We start from the raw sequence: 21,069 nt of genomic DNA on the forward strand, positions 1-21,069 counted from the left end.
TGACTGCTGTTCAATGACAGCTTAGTGGGCTTTTCTGTCTCACATAATGAGAAAGAAATCTTGGGTAGTTAATTAAGGCACTGTATATTTGAACACCTTCATAAAAAGTCAGTGAATCAGTTGACACAAATCAAGGCGTGAATCCAAGAAACTGCAGGTGGGATGAAGTGCACAGAGCCTATCAAAGCTCATCACATTTGAAAGTCAAAGACATGAGTTCCTCAGTTGGAAAATTCAAAATTATGTGTGCTTCTCTTTTCCTTTATCTTTATTGCTTCCTTCTGTACAGCATATAAGAGCTATGTGTACTGACTGTAATTTATACACTGAAGTGCAACAATGTTTTTATGTTTAGTTTACATAAACAGTTATTAACAGTATCCCACAACCTTTCTATTGCAATAATTCTCTGTAATTATTTTCTTTACATTTTCTTTGAGAGATAGTACTTGTCTGAATTGGCAGGTTTTGCCAGCTTGTTTGTATTTCTTTAATAAAAGCAAAATTAAAATAATCTTGCAAGGCAGGAGTGTGCTTGGGGATGTCAGCATAATTATTGCAGAGGAGAGGAAGCATCCTCATAAGATTATCAGTCTATTTAGTGAAGAAAAAGTCCTTGGTTAGTTTTCTTCCTTTATGTTTTCAGTTACCTATCTATACCAGAGTTACCTATATCTATAATATATATCTATATGGTGGTCATTTCTTCTAGAAAATTCAGTGGAAATAAATATTTTGATCTCTGTTGCATGTCTCATTCTCACTTTCCAAAACTTCCCTAGCCATTTGAGACTACCCCTTAAGGAAAGTCGTTTCATGTCTTGGGATAATAACAGACTTCTCTAGAAGCAGAATAGGATTTGGGACTCTATTAAATCATACAGGGCTCTCACTCACTGAATCCTGCATTAGACCTTGCTGTAAAAATACATGGAGGAGTGAAGAAAGCACAGGCAGTTTCTTTTTTGAAAACAGCTCCTGAAATGAACAGCAATCTCTTTCCTGTCTCATACACCAAGAAAGTGAACTCCATCATCTGCTCGTGATGGACAGTTACAAAGGCAGTCCAGAGGAAATGCTGTCACAATAGTGCTGTCAAATGAACATTCACTAGAGGAAATGAAGTTCCCCCTGGCATAAGGGAATTCAGTCCTCTTACTCTTTTTATACCACATAATCTAGTTCCATAATGAACCTAAGGATTAAGAAACTGCAGAAAAGCAATAATATAATTTTATTTCCTTTGGATTAGATGTTTCTCCCCAAACAGAATAGCACTTTCTAAGTAGGAATTAAATATTCATATTTTTTGTTATATTCATTTAGTACTAAAAAAATGCAATCCATTCATCTATGGCATTCAATATACATTAAAACATTCAGTAACTCTGTTCTTCTTCAGTCATTGTTCTGAGCACTGCAATCATGGGCTGCTGTGGAGCTGCAGCATACTTAACCTCTAAAATAACATTCAGTAGTATTCAGAATTATCTTTATCTTATTCCAGGTAGATTATGAGAGTTTTCAGTAATCTTATATTTTTTTCCTGTTTGTTAAATGGAAGCTTGATACCTAATTTTTTTGCCCTTTTAAGAAGCTTGGTAACAGTTTTTGTATCTAATTGATTTCTTGATTTTTTTTTTTTTTTGTTGAGATTTCAACACATTATTTTGTCAACTGTGTGGCACATGCATGGTTTGGTAACTGGAATATTTTTTTTTGAAAAACATAATTGCAAACATAACCTTTTTTTTTAATATCTGACATTAATTAGCATAGAATAAAGAAAATTGATAGATCTGATCTCCAAGTGAGGGAACAAAACAAGTAAAACCAAATCATAATGTCTCTCCCTACTGCTTTCCCACACATACATCTTGAGTGTATTAGTTGAGGAGCTGGAAAATTCCTTATGCATACATATAATTGAAACAATCGTCATTTCACATTTTGTATAATACAATGCCTTTTCTTCACATTGGCATGAGGTCATTGCAAAATGGCTAAAATAAAATTAAATTAGAACAGTCTTTCATTAGCTACAGATTCTCAGGCTGATTGTATCCAATGCATTTCCTGTAGATTTACCTTTCGATTTGTTTTCTATCCTTATTTGAAGACAGGCAGAAACTGTACAAAAAAAAGCCAAAGAAAAAGGGAGAAAAAGGGGTAATTACTCAACAATCCTACTGAAATTTAATCTGTGCCACACGATTGTTCCTGCAGAAAAAATCAGATATACCATAATGATGAATAAGAATAAAAGAAGCCCAAATTTCTTGTATGGTTTTTGACTAAGTTCTGAATTCTAACACTGTTTTGATGTACCCACTTCTGCATTATCAATATGTGCCTAAGCATTGTAAATCCCATTCCAAAACAAGATTAGGGCATATGGACTGCTAGACATTCTTAAATGATACTTTAAAGTTTGGAAGATAGCCCTTCTTCATCTGAGATATTTAAGTGAATCAGCATTCAGTTTAATAGATTTATGTGTCACTGAAAATGCATATAAAATTATAGTCCTCTTTTTAAATCAGAGCTTTAGGAATTGTATAGTAGTTTGAGAGTCAAAAAACTTCCTTTCTATGTACTTTGCAAATATTTAGTGAAATGTTGCATGTATGTTTTATATTCTACTTTTCATATAAAAGGCCAAGAAAAATTTAGTCAGTATATTTATTACTTTTTGTGAAAATAAAATGTGTAGGCCTGTGGTTTGAGGCAAAATTTTAGATGCTTCATGATAAAGTGTATGTTCAAAATATGCCTGGCTTGAAAAGGAGAAAAGCTATACACAGAGATTTGACATACCGTGCATATAATTTATCTACTAATTAAAATCGAGTAGTGTCTTTGCAATTGGATTCACATTTTATGCACATTGTTTATTATGTATTTACTTAAATAATAGCATTACATTCACTTTACTTTTTAATCTATGGGCATATAACAAAGCAAGTATAAAATGTTCATAAAACCTGGTTGTGCATGAATTCTAACAGAAACCATTTTTTAAAAGTATATTATGTTACTGTATTAAATAGAGTGAAATTACTCTTTTGCTCCCTAGTTAACCCTAATTACTACACTCATAAACTACATAACTTTTGAGTCCAAGAAAATTAAACTATAATAAATTCAATTTATTTTACACCATATATTATATTTAAACTAAAATGATTTCTACTTAATAAGATATATAATTTTACATCTTATTAAATCATTATTTCCCTCACTTTCAGGTAAACAGAAGGTCATATTACCCAGACTCTATTAGGCTTAACTTTTTTAAGGAAAGAGGCATAATATCAGCAACAGTGATGTTTCTCTGTCTATGAACAAACTAAAGACTGTCTTTTAAGTATTTTGCCTTAGAAAGTTAATGCAATTGGACTTCTGATCTAAAGGTTAATTGAGATGTCCCATGTCCATGTATGGTCAACTATTTTACTTATTTTAAAATTATCAACCATTTACCTTAATGTTTAGAATCAAAATTGATATTTCAGTGAGACTTCTAGGTATTCTCACCAAGCACTAAAGAACCAGTTTGTGCTCATGAAGGTAATGGAACTTGGCTAGTTTAGAAGTTCTTTTCTTTCCAAAGAAAGCAGCTTTGCCATTCCTCTGGACAGACTGTAGGAATCCTGTTGTTGTTATGAGACTTGTGCCATAAGAAGTCAACAATTTATATTACATCCAGCAAAGAAAGCAGCTCTGAGTTCTTTATCTGCTATACAGTCATTCATATATCTGAGAACCCTGTGCTTCTTAATTCTAAAGTAGCTCAAAGAACTTTCTGTGTGAGCCTTTTGATATGTCTTAGAGATAATATGTACAAAATTATCCATTCACACACTGCCCTTAAGTCACTCATGGAAGATGTGGAATAATAAAGATTTTTTAGCAGAATTTCCCATCAGAATTTGAGCTGTGAGCAGCATCCATCCATAATTTCATCCAGAATTCATGCCTAACAAACATATGCAAAAGTGTATGTTGACAAGAACTTGTGAAAGACAGTATGCTGATTTTATCTATTTTAGTTTTATTCCAATGCACACATATTTCAAGTTGTCTTAAGTATTCACTCTTTTTTTTTTTTTTATTTCCTATGCAAGAGCCAGTCTTACAGTCCATATAACTATAAAATAATATCTGATCCTTTTTTTATTTTCTTGTTAATATATGTGTTAGTCTCAAAACTTACCAAAATGCATAAGGGAGATGTAAAAAAATTTAGGTACTAGGTACTGGAATATGCTGAATTTTCTAAATTATATTTTCGCCCTCTTTTAAGAGAGATGACTTATTCATCAACATCTTTGTAGTAACCTTTTCTCTTCATCATGAACACAAAAGAGGTGACAATTACTTTCACAAGTAACAGAAAATTTTTCTTAGTTATAGATTTATTAAATATCCTGAGGCATATGACTCACATTAAGGGATAACAATAATATGGTACTCTAAAAAGTGAAGAAAATTAAGATGGAATAGCTATATTTTATTTCTCAATGATACATATTTCAGGTGTCTTTTCAGATGTGCAAACATGTTTTCAAATTACTGTCACAATCTGACAGCAAGGCCATTTTTCACTTTTTGATGTTTTGCTTTCCCAATCTTTGAGATATTGCAGCGCATCAGCTGTTGTTTCAGCTGTGTCCAGTACCTGGCCATATGTGCACTACATGTTTGTTTTGTGAGAAATAAACCATCATGGAAGGTAAGTTCAGCTTACTACTTCAAAGCCTTGTGCAACCAGACTCTGAAATTATAATAAAACATTGCATTGCAGTAACATAGGAAGCGAGCAGAGAAAGTTTTTAATAAGAGGGTCAATAAATTGCAGCAACAACCAGTTCAGGCTAGCTTGAACATCAGCTATTATTTATTCAAATTCTAGGTAAATGTAAAATGAATATAAAATAGGAATTCTAATAATTAGATTTCTAACTTCAGCTAATAAGTAGGGTTTTTTTAAGAGAGAGAATCTAGAGTGTCCTAAATCATATCATATATTATCAAACTAATTTTTTTTCTTCTATGTCTCCCATCTATTTTCCCATTGCAAGCTTTTTAAGGGCTCTTCTTCACAAATGTTGGTCTGATTTTGGATCACTGATTATTATAAATATAACTGACAACCTCATTTTTTCTTTATAGCAGTAGGTGGAACTCAATTCATATATAGCAGTTCTGTGCTATATATGTGTGTGTGTATATATATAAATATATATGTGTATATATACATGCATATGCATGTATACATTTATAAAATTTCAAACACCTCTGGAGTGGTTTTAATTAAAACAAAAAAAAAAAGATTTCTTACAATAAAAGGGTTTTACTAGTTTTTTTGCAAAGATTTGATGCAAACATGTTCCAAATCTTTGGAAAGATTTGTGTTTCCTAAAAAGAACTTCATATATCATCTCACTGTCCTTAATTAGGGGTTCATTTGTTGCTGAAAACAGTGAAGAGCATAAGCAGTAAAAGTCTTCTAAAGCTTGTTTTAACTTAATCATTTAAATGATATGAACTTTCGTTTAGATGCAGTGCATAGTTAGCTATTTGCATATTTGCACTGGGAAACAAATAAGCAATTTAACTCTATGATAAAATCCAATTTTCAAACAGCCTATACTTATTGTTTTGTCCCACCTTAATACCAGACACCTGTTCTGGCTGTTCTAGGTATTCCGTTCTCAGCAGGTTGCAGTTGCCAGAAGATATTCATTACTGACTAGTTTATATCCATGCTTTCATATAAAGTCCATGACATTAAATGCTTCATCTATGTCTCCCTAATGTTTACCCTTCTGAAGCATCTGCTTGGAGCTGTGGTATTTTCCACAGCTATACTTTGTAGAGAGGTGAAGATGTGAATTTTGAAACAACATGGTGAATGAATATTTATCATACGGTTTTTCCTTTTCTAATCTTTTCTACTTTGCCATAGCATGAACAAAATAGAAGGTCTCAGAATTTTGTAACAATGAATTTTGCTACAAACTCTAGGAAATAGTCTAAGGTCCACTTACAACATGAGCTCATTTTGTGAGAAAACTGAGCACCTTTCTGATTCCATTCTCAACCTTGGCATTTCAGTGCCTGACTTGCTCCTTTTCAGTAACTGAACTTAATGAATTTTTTTTCCCAAACATTTTCTCTCTTATAAGTTTGTCTTGATGTGTAAAACACTGTTTTTAGAAATACAACCTGTTAAATTATCACACTATGTCCAGCACAAAAAAACTGCAACTCTTTAACTAAGCTGCATATAAAATGAATAGTTATACTAAATTTGGCAAAGGAATACAAATATCTGGGGGTAAAAGTCAAGTTTTAATGATTTATGAATTTATGAAAAAATTAGAGTTACCAAAATTATTTCTTTGTTATTTTTCCTCATATGATTTTCTGCAGCCAAATTATACATACATATGGTATTTCAAAAATGCCTCAGCACAGTTCTTTGTTAGCTAAAAGGTCCATTTAAGGTTTTACTCTAGTTAGAAGATAATAGTCTTTTAAACAGGCAGTGACCTAGATATTATAATTCACATTCTGGCAGGTCTCCAAATGTTGAAGTTATTTATATCTGATATTTTAAATATTAAACCAGCAGACTGATACTATCAAAACCACTGGGATCCTACCTCATTTTTTTCAGTCACCAATTATAATAGTATTCATTACCCTAAAGAGTGCAGACCATGATGCCTTGAGAGGCTGACCTGGAACAGAGACTAGACAGAGTCAGAGGAATAAAGGAGGTATTGAAAGGCCTTCCGAGGACATACCTTGGGCAGTACAAGAGCCTGGCAGGGACTCTGCTCAAGGTGGACCCAAGATGGCACAAGATGGACAGCCAGTAACAAGTCTTCACACTTTTATGTTTTGGTCCATTTACATATTGGGGTTAATTGTCCATTTACAGCTTCAGGTTATGAAGCACGATCCTCTCATATTGCTCTCCTCAATTTGCTGCTGTTTATGCTTTTCGGGCCTTTTTGGTGTCCTTGGTTCTTGGGCTGGAAAAGGATTGTTTTGTCTAAGCTGTGAAGAGAACTTGCTAACACTTCAGATGTAGTTCAGAGTTACAAACTAAAGCAGTACAGAATCTGAAAAATATGAAAGCTAAACTTAAGGCATCAACCACACATGAAACCTTTTTTTAGCCAAATGCTATCCAGATTGAACTTTTCCAGTATTTCTTACAATTCAATATAAAACAGAATACATACACAAAAGCAAAAAACAACCCACCAAACAAACAGAATCCACAAGGATTAATTTTAAATGAATTAATCATACAGTGATTGTTTGTTCCTTATATTAAAATAGTCAGCAGTTGCCTCATTTTCAATCTTACTTATCTATGTTAATAGTAATTCCAGTCATATTTATAAACAGGATATAAAAATTAAATAGAAAATGTAAAGCAGGTTCTTTTTTTTTTCATGGTGAAGCTCTTTCAAAAAACAATCCCGTTATTTTACTCTAAACAAGCATTTTTCAGAATTCCTAATAACAATAAATATTATTGCACACTAATGCAATGGATAGCCTCCCAAATTCAGAAAACATTCATGTTGTTCCCATGAAGTCATCAAGATTAGAAAGACAACTGGTATTGTGACCAAGAATAGTGTTTTCTGTAGAGAATATTAGATTTTTAAATGATAGGCTAAATCAGGAGTGGTTATTCATCACTTGAATGAAGTATAACAGTTAAGTTGGCACACAACCAGAAGTATGAAGCTGAAATTAATTTAATATCTGCTGTGTTTTATATTTTGAAAGGGCCTACGGGAAGAAAGACCAACTAAAACCATATAACATACAACACGTAACATTTTTCAGCCACTATATTCTAAAATCTCTCAAGTGTATTCCATGTCTTGTGTTTGATTACCCCTTAAATTACTCCCATCTGGGAAAAAAAACCCCACAATATAAAACTTGAGTTACACTCATGGCATTAATTATCATGTTGACTTGTCTTCATGGATTGAGATGGTGAGTAATATAAAAAATATCTTGATTGTTGAATTTGTCAAAAAAAAATCAGCATAAATTTTAAAATCTGCAATCCAATCTATTCCAAACTCACTGAATTTTATTTCTGAATAAAAGTTAAAAAGGCAATAAAATAATTCAAAAATATACTTAGGAATAAAAGGTATCAGTTGAGAAGAAATTGTAACTAAATGTAACTGCAATTACTTGTGGACCATAATTCTCATTACATGAAGAGAAATAATGATCAAGTAATTCCCCCAGTGAGTTTAATTCTTGTGTAGAATGATGTGGCTATAAACATCCACTTTTTGAAGTTTCACTGAAATTGTTATAATTAAGGGTCGCAAGAACATATATACTATGAAGTCAAGAAAGCAAACTGACCCTACAGACTTAAGTCAAATATGAGTACAAGATAATAGTGCAGAAGAAGTAGCCCAAAGGTTTTTATAGCTCCTCAGTTAATCACAGCATTTACATTGTTTCATAACTCGAAACTCCATTAGCCAGGGCAGATTGCTAGTTTTGTGATCCAAGTATTGAACTGAAGGCAGGCACCATGGAAGATGAGATCATCCAAGGCCTCATTATCTAAGAAACTTAAAGCCCCATATAATTTCAACCCTTAAAAAAAATTATTTCCAGAATCTTAATCCAATCTCATAGGCAGTGAAGCTGTGATAGTCAATATTCCAATGACAGAGCAAGTGCAGTATCAAAATTGTGCCTGGAAAGGCTTGGAAAGGTACATTTTCTTTTGAAGTTATTTCATTAACTTAATGATCCACAGCAAAAGTTCTGTGAATAGCTAGAATGGCAAACCATTGGAGAAGAGATAGCCACTATGTGTAGGAAAAATTCAAAGAAACAAGCATTCACTTGAAATTAAATCTTACTTCTAGGTTTTCTGTTTCTGGTTTTCTGACTGATCAGAATAAGCACAAACCACAGCTCTAAGCAGAGGTAAAAGGAAGAAGGTCAGGTCTGCTTTAAGCTAAGTCAACACAGATAGGGAAAGAAAAGTCGGAGGAAACCCAATGACATGTTAAGATATTCTTTTACTCATGAAAGCTTGATATTTCTACATAATAGGAGAAACTTGTAAATGTGGCACTTGACTCTATACTTGATATTTCAGTCACTGTAATACTTGCTGTGTAATGATACACAGATAATGATCCTGCCTTGATAGTGTCTAGTATGACTCCTCTTGAGTGTCACTGACAAGAGCTTTTCACCAACAACTTCATTATCAGATAATCATGAAAAGCTCTGGGTTGGAAGGGACCCTAAGATCATCCTGTTCCATCCTCTCTTCCCAGGGCACGGACATCTTCCTCTAGACAATTTACCCAGAAGCCCACACAGCCTAGTCTTGAACACCTCCAGGGATGGGGTGTCCACAACATCTCTGGGATGATCTGTTCCGGTGCCTCACCATCCCTATGTCTTCTACTCTCTTTCACCTTAAGGCTATTCCCACCTGTCCTATCACTACATGCCCTCGTGAAAAGTCCCTCTTTAGGTTCCCAGTAGGTACTAAAAGGCCACTATAAGGTCCTCTCCATGCTGAACAGCCCCAGCTCTCTCAGCCTGTCTTTCCAGGTGAGCTGCTCAAACCCCTAAAATCAAACTGGTGACTCTGGACTGGTTCCAACAGGGCAACATCTTTCTTGTCGTGGGGGTCCCAAACCTGGACACTCCAAGACAGGGGTCTCAGAAGAGCAGATCGCTCTACCAGAAGGGATAGTATTGACTCCAGTTTAGGAGTCTTTTAGGTTTTGTCTTATCAGCAATGTTTTTAGAATGCTCAGATTCTTTTCCAAAGGGATTGGTGCATTCAGGACACTTGATTCTACCAAACAAATTGATCTCTTTCCTTTCTTGGTGATAATTTCTCCTAAATTATTTGTAACTGTCAAATTATTGTCTAGTCTCTTCAGTGAATGATATTCTCTACAATGTAACTGCTATGCTCAATGAAATTAATTTTCAATACTGACTCCCACTGGCTATGCAGATAAAGATGAAATAAAAAATAAAAAAATCTTACCAGGCATGAAAATAAAAAAATCTATGAAGGCTGTAATTAGGATTTTAAACAGGAATGGAGAAACACCACAGAGAAATTTATTCCAAAATTAGTAAATTCTACAGGATCTTATATCACTTGTTTGCCCTGCTATTCAAACATGAACCGTAGCTTCTTAGGAAATCTTTTTCAAACTAAGAGACCTGTTTCTAGAAAAGTAAAACAAATTAATAAAAATATTAAAAAATCCATAAAATACTCTAGCGATCTAGTGTTAGAGGGGAAACATGATACTTAGTCTAAGAAACAGTTTGAAAAAAATTGGTAGGATTAAGTTTTAAGGAGTTTACAAGATTAGTTCAGGTTCATCAAAAATATGAAATTCTAATTCCACAAACTTGCTCCTTTCCTTAACGCTTTCAAATTTTTCTGACAGTATTGTAACTATATTAAGTAAGTGACAGGATACAAAGGAAGACTGGGGTTTTTTTATCTCTTGCAGAGGTGTTAATAGGAAAGAAGAGGATATTTGTCTGCTTTATTTTAACATAAATATGAAATGGATTTCTGAAAGAGTCTGAACCTTTTACAGACTGTTTTTGCAGGGCACTGTCTTACATAAAATAAAATTATGATCATCTGTTGCAGATTACATTCCAAAATATAGATTTGAAAAGTTGCCAAGTATAATGTCATATTAATGACAAAATTAAAATAAAATTTAAAAAAAACCCACAAAAACTTGTAATCCATATGGCTTGGATTCTTTTTCTCTTGTATAGAGATTTTACTGGTCATTTGCTAACAGCTGTAGCCATCTATTTGACAACTCCTTTTTCTTTATATTTTAAATCCTTCCTAAAGTTCCTAGAGGAATGTAGTTTGGTGCAAAAAATAAATTAGAGAATGTTAAATATGTTATATTATATGAATATTGATATTGGTAGTACCTGAGACCATCAAAATAGGAGAAAAATTTAAATCCTCTGTCTACACCCTTCTTTGGTTCTGTGTGGAACTTGCCCATGTCTTACAAGTTGTTCTCACTCCACCTACAAGGAAGTAACTGGAGGGAAGAGAATAAATTTTTTATGGAAAAAGTCAAGTGGCTTTTATACCATGTAGTTGAGGAAATTTATAAGGGCTAAACAAATTTAAATACTTCCAGAAATCTCTTGGAATTGTTTGTGGTTTGTAGTAGATAAATTTAATTTCTGGCATATATAATTTAAAAATATTTTTTAAAATGTCTCTTTTGTGATATTTAGTTCCTAATTTTTCAGACTTCTGACACTGCTGGGAAAGCATATGATGTACAGTCATTGCAACAGCAACAGTAGAGTGCAAAATAACACTAGGACACGTTAACAAGTCAGAACTGAAATGAGGATGACGGATAAGAGGACTGTGAAAGAAACTTAGAGAACCATATATTGATCTAAAAAAAAAAAAAATTCATTTGTTTTATTTCTTAGCTGCTTATACGACAGGGCTAAAACATCTGGCAGGTGACTTTTTAAAAATATGTTTGAATTTCCATTTCATGTATTTTTAAAATTTCTTTGTTTTCTGCAAATTGGAGCACAGATTCTCCTAGCTGTTATTCTTTCCCATGATAATACCACACTTTATGCAGTGAAGTGTAATCAAAAATATTTTAATAAAATGCAAAATCTTCTCACAAATGGAGATTACATATAGGAGAAAATAAATATTTTCTCACTACAACAGGGGAACTTTCTTTTTTTATATGATTTTTCTTCTAATCAAACTTGTGAACTTGTTTTCTATTATATATTGCTAAACAATATCAAATGTCTTCCTTTCTGTACTCTTCTCTGAAAATCCTTTCCTTTCTCTCTTTTGTAACAGGAGTTGGAATTCACAAAGTTGAGGTAGGAAACTCATTTTATTACTGGGTAGTTTAACTAATTTACTAAAGCCAAAGGTATTAAAGCTTTATGATGTTATTCTTGTGATTTGTGTCTAGCAATTATTCTCTATGGCAATTTACAGAGAAGGTTTACAGCAGCAAAAAAATCTCTTTTCCACAATATAGAGAACTAAAGTGTATTCTTCCTGTGATTGGTGTTGGATAAGATTTTAATCTAAAATGGTAAATTTTTTTTCATGTGTTTATAAATAGTTCTGAAGTATAATGCCGTATTCTAACTCCTGTCTGTCCAGTGATGCTGAAGTTTTGCTGTAATTCATACTTGACTTTTATCTGGAGCCCAGGAAAACAGAGTTTTTAGGGAGTTATAACTTCACTGGGCAGTGGAACACACTCTGTTGGAGCCTGGAATACAGAGTGTGTGCCTTTGTTTCTGATACTTATAAGATCTAGAAAAACACTGAATTTCATATAATATGAAATTCATGAGCATGTTTTCATGGTGATACATGAAAACGAATGTTAAAGTTAGATGAAAAAAGCTAAAAGTGTCAGTGGGTAGATTAGAAAGTTTTTTTTAATCACTGGGTGAAAAAGTTAGTTTAGAGAATAGGAGACAAGATGGAGGATTTAGGGTGGTGTCCCTTGTCCCCTCTTCTTTCTTCTTCATGTTCTTCTCCTAGAGGTTTTTGGGTAATAGTAAGTGATTGAGTAGAAAATGCCGCAGTGCATCACAGAGGTGATGGGTCATTTGGTCATTAAGAAAAATAATATATGTGTCTGTTGTTAATTGGGTAAAAATAGGTATAAAGATAAAAGAACTGCATATTTCGGGGCCATTTTGTGCATCAGACACGAAGTGTGCCACAAGGCCTTGTTTGTACCATCAGAAGAAAGAAATGTACCAGATTGCAAAGATTAACCTTGTGTAGCCAGCCTGGAGAGACCTGTTAACTTTTGTGATCACCTGTTACTAAACACAAGAAACAAGATTCTAATGAGCTCAGGAGTTTTCTTCGAATCATAAGAACTGAGATAAGCAGGGCTTCCCACGAGGGAGGATCCCAAAAGAATTCAGTCCAAAGGAGGCTGAGAAATCCAAGAATAAAAAGAAAAATACAAAAAAGATGCAGCAGAAACAAAAAAACAGGAAAAGGACTTTTTAGAGAAAAGTTACACACTCTTTCTAGAACTTCAAAATTGTCTTTAAACAAAAAGAGAGGGAAGGTGGTGCTTCTGATTAAAGATCATTCTGAACCTGCTTTTTCTACATAGATTCAAGATAAAACTGAGTTTATGAGGACACATATAGAAATCATTATGTTCCTTTGTAATTATATCTCACAGAATTGGAAGCACCCATTAACTAACATATTTAGGTGTCAAGAAGCTCAGTGAAATTGAAGAGAAAAAATAAAAGTTTTCTAATATATCCTCTCAGAAGTAAATTTTTAAATTCAGTATTTTGGCAATAATTTACTGTTCTTTATTTGGCTAAATTGAATCTTTTTTATCAATAGCTCATTAAAAGGAAAAGAACATTCATAATATCAAACTTCACTTGAGAAGCTTGAGGTTTTCAGGATGTGTCAATATTTCTGTGGAAAAATGCAATCTATATTACCATCTGTAAAAAGAAAAATGTTTAGGATAGATTTAAGCCTACTGATAAAAACTTAATTTTAGATGTAAACACTAGACAGAAGTTAGCCAAGGGCACATAAATAAGATATCATTTCACATTTCTGTGGACAAAAGATTATTTTTTTCATTATTCTGTTAATTTTTTTTACTAGATGTATATTTTCTGTTGGGGTTTTTTTTGAGGATTTTTTTCCTTTGGTTGTTTGGTTGTTTTTTTGTTTGTTTTTGTTTTGGGGGTGGGGGGGAGTGGGTTTTTTGTTATTTCTATCTTCTACCCCAAGCTCCTACAGTTTTGGGTTTTTTTATTGGAATATAAGGCAGGCATATTTTATTATTTCCTAATAAAGGAGATTTGTACATGACCAGTATTTATTTTTTGAAAATTCAGTAGATAATCCCAGACACAAACCAGTACAATTTCCTCTGGCATGGCAGCCATCACCTAAACCATTTTTTGTATCCACTTAAGTGCTGAGTATTTAACTGTACACACACATAACATGTACATACACACATATATATATTTATTATAGAGAGAGAACCTACAGAATCTTTTTAGAGAATACTCTAAAATACTAAATACTAAAATACTCACCTAGATTCCTTGCATAGAAGGGTAACAGTGCACAAAACATAAAAGCTTACACGTTGCTGCACAAATGACAAGTGAATGCTCCAGAGTTCCTTTTAGGAAACTCTACATCCCACTGTGTCTACAACTACTACTCTGTCTTTAGATCTGATAGTTCCTCTGCTCCAGCATCATAAAAGGGGCTTTAGGGCCTCTTCTGAGTGGTTGTTTGAAGAGAAGCTGCCTATAAAACAATAATAAATTAATGTTTGGAAATTAAAAGTCATCAGAAAAAGAAAGGAAAGGGCAGATAAATGTCTTTAAGATCTCATATCTGTTAAAAAATAATCTTTTGTATGTCACTCTTCATCTATATACTGGTGTTTTCTCTTCCATACATCAGTATCTCATGATGGAAACAGAAATCTTTCACATGTAACAATTGATACTGTAGCAGAAACTAACACACAGATTGTTCCAGGAACAGCAAAAGTTGGCCTTAGTTATCATAAAAGATTTAACTGTTATTTAAAACCTTCAGGAGAGGGCAGGTTTAGCTCACACAACACATTATGAAAATTAATGTTTTTATGTCTTTAGGATCAGGACCTGTGTTTGGGATAGGAATTAATCCATTAGTTATGATGAAATATCAGCATACAAATTTTATACATAATTATATACGTGTATCTATTTTTATCTCACAGATTCCTTAACCTTTTAACCAAAATAAAAGCCATTAACTAATTCAAATAGTCTTTCTGCTTCTTCATCCTGTGGGTATCTTTAATGTTATCATTCTCAAAAATACATTTACAGACAGTTTGGGCAGGTGTGTGACTGAAAAAGGTCAAAGTGAAATACCAGCATACTTAACAAACATATTTCTGCACTCTGTCACAAAAATCCTTTTGGTTGCATAGCAACAGCCTTTTTAATTACTACTTGCAATCTAGATTTTAATAATTTAATTAGTATTTTCTTCAATAAATTGTTTCACCAAATAAATTTAATGTATTCAATTAATTCCTTATTTTTAAATGGTCCTTTTAACCTCTCATCTTTGTCCTTCCAGCATCTTTGGCTATGTAGTAGAGACCAAAAACTTCTTTATTTTCATATCAAAAACCACAATCAAAAGGACTCAGCCTTATGCAATAAGCCAAGAGGCATTTTAGATTGTTCTTTGTAACTGAAGTTTTTGGAGCTCAGGTAAGATAGTCAGCTTATTTAGTTAGCTAGTAAGCTAGTTAATGAAGTCAGCCTGACTTCATAAAACTAAAGCTTTCAGAGGCTTTCAGAGGCAAAACTTCAGTGACGTGTAGAGTGGCCTGCCTTTAGTGGTAGTGATGTTAGTGCTTTTGAAACTGTTTATCTCATACTATTTAACCTTCCAGAAATACAGCTCCTTAAGAAAAATGCCCAACTATTTTTCTGTATTAAGACATTACTGAAGAGCCAAGTACTGTGAGAATAATTATGAGAGGGGGAAGGAGATATTATCAAAATGGCTGCAGAATACATCCACATTTACTCTAAGGAGCTGTAGCAGCCTCACAGTGCAGGTCAAAGCTGACAGCAGAGCAAAGGTGGTATCACTACTAGTCAAGGTTTACATGCAAAGAGGGCAAAAATTCATGGTGGCAGACACCAAAACATTCAGACTATGTTTACTGGGTATTGAGGGAAGATGATAAAGGAGACATTCCCTCCTAAATTATTTTCTTAGGAGCAGTGACGTCTGTAATGGCAGGCAGAAAGACATTTTTACTTGGCAGGAGAATCTATGTGATTTCTGTCTTCTATGTCTCTCTGTCTGCCTAAATTCTGAAATATCATCTGTTGAAGACATTATTTTTTAAAGCACTTTAAAATTTTAGAAGCATTTATGTTCTCATTATCCATTTATATTTTGAAGAAATATGTTTTTCTCTCGTATTTCCCCAAATTAAACTTTAATCAGAATTAAAATCTGTATATAATAGACTTAAATATCTGAATATCTGAAACAGATACTGTTTCAGTTAGACATGTAAGTGGTTAATGAAAGTGTTCTGATATATTCAGCACTTCAAATATTATTTACTGAAATCTAAGAAGTTATTGTTTGTTGGGTAGATTTGCAAATCTAAAAAAATTCTTCCCCTGCTCAAAAAGAAATAGTTTTATTTTAATGACTCCTAAGAAGCTGTATTTATACCACAGTGATTTCCTTCACTACCTGAGGTGTTAATTTAACATAATTTTAATTATTGTTATGTTTAAAATCTTTGTGATGTTTGTGTCTGTTTCTTCACCATCCAGTCTTACATTTGCACTTCCTGCTTTCTCCTCCACATTGTATTTTCATAGCAATTTTGAGATTATCATGCATCATTTTAAGACATTTTACAGGTGATTTGTTAAAACAAAATCACCAAAGAAGAGAACCTTAGCCTTGTGGGTAAAACATAAAAAAATTAAACTCCTTGGTTCATTATCTCTCTCATTACAACATGTTTCTCTAAATAGGATTAATAGAGTACCTACCACAGGTTTTCTGCACTGATTGCACATGAATTTGTGGATGCTAATATTCAAGGACATTAAAACAAAAATAAAAGAAATTAGATGCTTTCAAATAAGTGATACTTTAACGTTTGGTCCCATAAAATAAAATAAACATTACAAAATATTAAGCCTATAAACATCAGGAAGATGGATAAGTTGACACACGATTCTGCATATCTCTGTTTAATAATATTATATTTCATTTCCCATGCTAAGAAAACAGCCATTACCCAAAGCAGCCACTCGTAAATAGCCATTGTGAACAGATTGCATCCTTGTTGGTGGTATGATAATTGAAATAAGTTTACCAGTCTTTTATGAGGAAATACCAGATGTATAAAATACCTATTAATCAACTCACTCAGTTTTGCAAACATCAGTTTTAATACCAACAGCTATCAAAGCATAAATTGAATAGGAGGAAAAATATCAAAGAATTAACAAAATGGCTCAGCAACATGTTGCATTGCTTGCAATGATGGAGGCAAAAGAGAAAGCAGTCTGGGCTAAAAGGATTGTATCTTTTGGGGTTTGCTTATGGACATTGATTTCACTGTTTATACCTGTCTGCTTTTAAGTCTCTCCAATGCCTCTTTTAGAAGCCTGCTTACAAGCAACTTTGTGAACAAGAGCAGAAAGAGAGAGCTGCCCATCAGTCTCTCAGATATTTGTTTCTCTTCCATGTGATAATTGTAAATACAATTGTCAATGTCTAGTTTTGCATTTGTGCAATAGGCTTCAAAGGCATTACCTGTTACCTTTCCCTCCCTCCCTCCCTCCCTCCCTCCCTCCCTCCCTCCCTCCCTCCCTCCCTCCCTCCCTCCCTCCCTCCCTCCCTCCCTCCCTCCCTCCCTCCCTCCCTCCCTCCCTCCCTTCCTTCCTTCCTTCCTTCCTTCCTTCCTTCCTTCCTTCCTTCCTTCCTTCCTTCCTTCCTTCCTTCCTTCCTTCCTTCCTTCCTTCCTTCCTTCCTTCCTTCCTTCCTTCCTTCCTTCCTTCCTTCCTTCCTTCCTTCCTTCATTCCTTCCGCCACTTCCTTCCTTCCTTCCGCCACTTCCTTCCTTCCTTCCGCCACTTCCTTCCTTCCGCCACTTCCTTCCTTCCTTCCTTCCGCCACTTCCTTCCTTCCTTCCTTCCTTCCTTCCTTCCTTCCTTCCTTCCTTCCTTCCTTCCTTCCTTCCTTCCTTCCTTCCTTCCTTCCTTCCTTCCTTCCTTCCTTCCTTCCTTCCTTCCTTCCTTCCTTCCTTCCTTCCTTCCTTCCTTCCTTCCTTCCTTCCTTCCTTCCTTCCTTCCTTCCTTCCTTCCTTCCTTCCTTCCTTCCTTCCTTCCTTCCGCCACTTCCTTCCTTCCTTCCGCCACTTCCTTCCTTCCTTCCTTCCTTCCTTCCTTCCTTCCTTCCTTCCTTCCTTCCTTCCTTCCTTCCTTCCTTCCGCCACTTCCTTCCGCCACTTCCTTCCGCCACTTCCTTCCTTCCGCCACTTCCTTCCTTCCGCCACTTCCTTCCTTCCGCCACTTCCTTCCTTCCGCCACTTCCTTCCGCCACTTCCTTCCGCCACTTCCTTCCTTCCGCCACTTCCTTCTGCCACTTCCTTCCGCCACTTCCTTCCTTCCACCACTTCCTTCCTTCCTTCCGCCACTTCCTTCCTTCCTTCCTTCTTTCCTGCCTTCCTTCCTTCCTGCCTTCCTGCCTTCCTTCCTGCCTTCCTTCCTGCCTTCCTACCTGCCTGCCTGCCTTCCTGCCTGCCTTCCTGCCTTCCTGCCTGCCTTCCTGCCTTCCTGCGTCCCTTCCTTCCTGCCTTCTTTCCTGCCTTCCCGCCTTCCCGCCTGCCTTCCTTCCTGCCTGCCTGCCTTCCTGCCTGCCTGCTTTCTGGCCTGCCTTCCTGCCTTCCTGCCTTCCTGCCTGCCTTCCTGCCTTCCTGCCTTCCTGCCTGCCTTCCTGCCTTCCTGCCTGCCTTCCTGCCTGCCTTCCTGCCTTCCTGCCTTCCTTCCTGCCTTCCCGCCTTCCTTCCTGCCTTCCTTCCTGCCTTCCTGCCTGCCTGCCTTCGGTCAGACACTACACACTCACAGAGAGAGTCTTTTTGCTTTGCTCGGAGTACTAGCACAAGAGCACTTTGGAGTAGGGCACTCAGTGGAGTGACCAAATTATGTTTCTAGCTCTAGTAAAGCCAGTTTAGCTGGCCTTTTTCAGTCAGTGGTGCAAGTAAATAGGACTTGTTTGGCAAAAGGAGACAGGTCAAGCTGAAGATTTGTTGGCATTGAAGACAAACTCTCTTCAGACCACCACTAGGTCTGTCTTTGCGTTAGTTGTGTTTTTAGAGCATGTCCTGGTTCTTTCTAGTGAAAAGACTACAATTCCTCCACCTTGGGAATTTGACGTGCAAAAGCATCAATATGATATTTCAAATAAAAATAACCACAGTTGAGAACTTGCTTTTACTCTGCTTTTACTTAGAAGCCAATGGAATAATAACATAGTTGCAGGCAAGTAAGCTCATGGAAACATCCGTTTACATCTCAATTACTAGTTACTTAGAAAAATATTTTGTTTATGCCACAGGAATCTTTGAAAAGAGCATACAAGTACATTTGAGTACTCAAGTGAGTTTGATTACAAATTGTGATCAATTTGTACCTGAATTGGAACACTTTTTTATTTTAACAAATCTATGTCTACAAAAAGCAAACTACCAACAGTGTGATTGATACCTTTGATTCAGTGAAAAAAAAAAGGGGATATATTTCAATAAAATACTTTTTTGGCAGATGAAGAGGGAAAATATATCCACATTTACGTAACTAATTAACCAATTGAGGCACTTCATTGACCAAGGACGTGGAAGGACAAGGATGTAACTTCTGATAAACCTGCTCAGCCACAATAAAGATTAGCTCTGTAAGACTCCTGGCATTGAAATCAATACTAATCTGTTACTAAGGAACAGCTCATCCAGTCAGAAGTTACATGGAAAGCTGATTTCCTGCTCCTAAGCTATATGCAGAAACACATGACATACATACGGTTGTTTGTAGAGCTAGAGATACATAACTTTTAAATATTGTGGTACCTCATATAAATTTTTTTGGCACACAATTTTTGAAGTTTACGGCACAAAAAGGAGTTGGGGGGCTGCTAAGTTCAGTGAGTTGGACACTGATTGTTTCAGACACTTTGAATATTGCCCTTAAGACGAGAATCTGTCTCGCATTTCTATGCAGATACACAGTAGTACTGCCTATGTAGGTTCACCAACTCCTTGGACCGGTACAATAAAATATATATTTAAACATTGACATGAACATAATTTATAATTCTCACCACTCAAGACTATATAGTTTATAGCAGTTTTCCCCACCCATGTTGATATCATTCAAGTTGTGGAACTGCTTTTGGCAGCTCTTCAGAGAACAAGAGCCCATACCACTAGGCAGCTGAGGCAGTCACTGGTGGAGCCCTGATTGCTGTGCTGTTGTCAATAAGGAGAACTGCTTTCACACCCATCTAGGGTCTTCACCAGATTCTTGGCACACAAAACCCCTTATTTATGGGGCATCTTAATCGCATTATTCTATTTAAGACACAGTTTTGTAACAGCAGGAATTTAAAAGCATAAGCACTTCAGAAGCATTTTTTGGCAAAATAAAAGACATCTTGGATAAGAAAGTGAAGATAAGGCATATTACAGTTATAACAAGTACTGTTTGAGTGATACCAAGTCATTTACTGACCTCTTTCCCCTTATAATAATATCACTTCTGTTCCCTAAGTGACATTACTTTGGCTCACCGATATTCTAGAGCCATTCTGCTGGATAGCGTGTGCAGCCATTGAAAAATATAATCCTTGCAATGAATTAAATGAAAAACTAACCAGAAAAGCAATACATATTACAAGCATAATAGCTGGCTTGAAAGTGTATCCTGGGGTTTCAGATGATGTCATAATCTGCTACAGAAAATTTAATAGTATTGTTGCCTGGAAGCTAAGCCATTATACTATGTTTAATTTCACTAAGATGTAAATTACATGGTTCAGTGTTGCATAGTACTGGCTACTGCCATTGTAGATTCTTGTTCTTGCAGCTGTCAGGAATTCTAATATTTAAGGGGATTTTGTTTAGCTGTTAGTCTACAGTTTTTATAGATATTAAAAAAAGAATAATTTTATCCTCCTTTATTTGCTATTAGTCTACCCCTTCTCTGCATTCATCTTTTTTCCAAAAATAATGGAATTATAGGCTGACTCTTTGAACTACATCAGTAAATATCCTTGAAGAAGAGAAAAGCAATATGGCTTGAGAGTGACATCTTGCCTGCTATCACATTTGATTTTAGTGAGCCTTCAAG

The sequence above is a fragment of the Poecile atricapillus genome, chromosome Z (assembly GCF_030490865.1).
Source record: "Poecile atricapillus isolate bPoeAtr1 chromosome Z, bPoeAtr1.hap1, whole genome shotgun sequence".
Taxonomy (NCBI): Eukaryota; Metazoa; Chordata; class Aves; order Passeriformes; family Paridae; genus Poecile; species Poecile atricapillus.